We start from the raw sequence: 3,734 nt of genomic DNA, 5'->3' as shown, positions 1-3,734 counted from the left end.
GATTAACTTGTGGTCTCATCTATGGGATGACCTTTTCAAACCTATTATACTTTGAACAGTGGTAGTTCAAGTAGTTTTCTAAAAATGGTATAAGTATAGTGAAGTAATTGGTAACTTCATCTTCCTATAAGCTTATATCCAGTAAGTAATTACCTTACACTTGATAAAGGATTCTAGTAAGTTATCCATTTAGATATTTGCATTATTATTTACGCTATATATTATCTTTCGAGCTGTAATGCTCACTCTTGCTTCATTTCTTCATCACACAACAATAGTTAGGAAAGATGGCCAGACTCAAGCAGACCCAGCGCAAGCACGTGGGAAGCGTCCCGCGTCTTCCCGTTGATATCGTAGCTGCTATAGCTGCAGAGGTAGATCTATTTGTAGATCAGGCATTCTACTTTTGGGAATCAATTATGTATAATTATAACTTGTGGCAGATAATGGCAATTAACTGTAAACTTATCAAGTAATCATTTTGGGTTGTAATAACTTTTAAATTGTGGATTCAAGGACTTGTACTTATTTCAATTTCATCTCTGAGACTATAACGTGTTGTGGTGTGTGTTAGTGTGGGGTCACAGCATGAGGTTATTTATTATAACTAAAATTAAGTGATATTGTGGAAAGAAAGACCGTGACGACCCGGATCCCCGACCCCAGATCTGGGGGTGTTACAGGTACAGACTTCAGTCCAGTTTGGGGGTTCTCCAACGGAAGATCCCAATACTCACATTAGGGATTTCATAGAGATCTGCGACACCTTCAGGTTCAATGGTGTTTCTAAAGATGCTGTAAAGCTGAGACTGTTCCCATTCTCTCTGAGGGACAAGTCTAAGAGCTGGTTACAAACTCTACCAGCTGGTTCGATTACTACTTGGGAAGATCTTGCTCAGAAGTTTTTTACTAAATTCTTCCCTATGGCGAAGACAGCTGCATTCAGAAACGCTATTACTCAATTTGCGCAGCAAACCGGAGAATCGCTAAGTGAAGCTTGGGAGCGCTACAAGGAGATGCTTAGGAAGTGTCCTCATCATGGAATGCCTGATTGGATGATCATCAATTATTTTTACAATGGGTTGGGAGCACAGTCTAGACCCATGCTCGATGCAGCAGCAGGCGGAGCATTATGGGCAAAGTGCTATGAGGAAGCTTATGATCTAATTAAACTGATGGCTGCTAATGAATATCAGTATCCAACCCAGAGATTTCCACAGGGCAAGGTAGCAGGAGTTCTTGAAGTGGATACAGCTACGACTATCACTACTCACCTAAAGGTGTTGTCTATGAAGATCGATTCTCTGGTTAACTATGGTGTTAAACAGATAACCAATGTTTGTGAGCTGTGTGCAGGTCCTCATGTGACAGAGCAATGGGCTATATCAAGTGACTCAGCTCAGTTTGTGAGCAACTTTCAAAGATCGCAGTAACCAGTTCCAGACACTTATCATCCTGACAACTAGAATCATCCTAACTTCAGCTGTAGCAACAATCAGAATGCGATGCAATAGCCGTTCCAGCAGTTTGGAAATAAGCTATTCAACCCTCCTGGTTTTCAGCAACAAATTGTACCAAAACAACAACTCCAAATTCAACAACAAAATCATGAGGCGTTTCTATCTTCGAATGAAAAATCTGAATTGGAGGAGTTGAGGCTTATGTGCAAAAACCAGGCTCTTATATGCCAAAGCCAGGCTGTTTCTATCAAGACTCTGGAGAACCAAATAGGGCAAATTGATAATGTCTTATTGAATCGACCACCAGGAACGCTTCCTAGTGATACAGAAACCAATCCAGGAAAGAGGGAAGTTGAAGAACATGTGAACACCATCACCTTAAGGTCTGGAAAGGTCGCAAGCCCCCAAATTCAGCAAGACGAAGAGCCTGAAAAATCTCAAGATTCAGAAAATGCAGTTGTGGCTGAAGAAGAAGTGCAGAAGGAATCAGAGGTGGAACCAAGGAAGACTACTGTGGAACACACTCCTCCTGAGGGTAATATAGGGGAGAAACATATCTATCCTCCACCTCCTTTTCCTAAGAGGCTGCAGAAGAAAAAGATGGATAAGCAGTTTGAGAAGCTTTTAGAGGTGTTCAAAAAACTTCATATCAACATATCTTTCGCTGAAGCTCTTGAACAGATGCTTAGCTATGCGAGGTTTATGAAAGGTATTCTCTCTCGGAAAGTGAAGCTCGATGACTTAGAGACCGTTGCTCTAACGGAGGAATGTAATGATGTGCTGCAACAGAAGTTGCCTCCGAAGCTTAAAGATCCCGGAAGCTTCACTATTCCTTGCACCATCGGAAACTTGTCGTTCGACAAGTGTTTATGTGATTTAGGAGCTAACATCAATCTGATGCCCTTATCTATCTTCAAGAAGCTTGGTCTGCCTGATCCGAAACCAATATACATGTAATGGCAACTAGCTGATCGTTCCATCGCTTATCCACGAGGTATAGTAGAGGATGTTTTGGTCAAGGTGGATAAACTTTTTTTCCCTGCTGACTTTGTAATTCTTGATTTTGTGGAAGATAAGAAGATTCCCATTATCTTGGGAAGACCATTCTTGGCTACAGGCCGAACTATGATCGATGTGCAAAAAGGAGAGCTTACAATGAAGGTTCATGATCAAAAGGTCACTTTTAATGTGTTCAAGGAAATAAAGTTACCCACAGCTAAAGAGGAGTGCTTTAAAGTAGAGTGGGTCGACTCTGTAGTAAATTCAGAGCTTGAGCAATTGCCAAAGTCAGAGACCTTAGAGAGATCCTTAATGGAGAAATCAGTTATTGATGACAAGGAAGGAGCAGAGCAACTACAGGTTTTAAATGCACCTCCGTGGAAGAGGAAGTTGGATTTGCCATTTGATTCTCTTGGGTTAGCAGAGCTGAAAATTTCTCAGGAGCGTTTTGAACCATTTATTCAAGAAGCTCCCACACTTGAGCTCAACCCTCTACCAGATCACTTGAGTTATGCATTCTTAGGTGCACCCCCTGACAAGGGGTTGAGGTATATTTTTGATGATATAGAGGATGGCGGAACGGATCCTCTCATGCCTTTAAAGGGTTCTTTTCATGTGCCACAGGCTGTTGATAGGACTGGTGTTGGTAATTCCCAGTATAGAAGATTGACTAGGCGTATGGAGGCCATGCATGTCATTCACCGATATTTTGCTGAAGATTTGACATACACTTTCGGTACTGTTGTCCGAGACACTGGTGGCGAGGTTGATTGACCACCTGATCCTCCACCCGACGAGGGTGACTCTCCCACTAATTAGGTATGCCTGAAATCCTTATTATTACCTTCAATGAGGACATTGAAAATTTTAAGTTTGGGGGTGATAATGTAAGGATTAGTAGTGTGTGTCTATATAGATTTATATAGATTCATACTGCATATTTAGTTGTAGTTCATTCATATTTTTGCATGATTTGTTCATTTAGGACATATTTGTTTGTTTTTATGTGATTTCATATAGTTGCATTTGCATGCATATTTAGCATGATCCCTTAAGATGAACTATGATATTTGATAAGTTAATGTTGATTTGAGTGTGGTGATGACGAATAGAGGGATGTTTAAGTCTTAATGAATTGATTTGCATGCCAGAAACAAATATTTTCAGAAGTCTTATAGGGTTGCTTTTTATCTAGATCATGATCATACTTGTTTATTGTTGAGATTTAATCACTTGGTTATATTTAGAATTTGTGATATTCTCGTAATGACGTAA

At 40.3% G+C, this 3,734-nt stretch overlaps 1 non-coding gene across 1 annotated transcript; it reads right to left on the bottom strand.

The window, feature by feature from the left end:
- Window positions 1–938: 938 nt before the first annotated feature.
- On the bottom strand, window positions 939–1,045 carry LOC141682213 (small nucleolar RNA R71). Its single transcript, XR_012559615.1, has one exon. It is a non-coding gene; the product is annotated as a small nucleolar RNA R71 (small nucleolar RNA).
- Between the last annotated feature and the right edge of the window lie 2,689 nt (window positions 1,046–3,734).

The sequence above is a fragment of the Apium graveolens genome, chromosome 8 (genome assembly GCF_009905375.1).
Source record: "Apium graveolens cultivar Ventura chromosome 8, ASM990537v1, whole genome shotgun sequence".
Taxonomy (NCBI): Eukaryota; Viridiplantae; Streptophyta; class Magnoliopsida; order Apiales; family Apiaceae; genus Apium; species Apium graveolens.
Note: the sequence above shows the minus strand (reverse complement) of the source record. Positions and strands in the feature narration are given on the sequence as shown.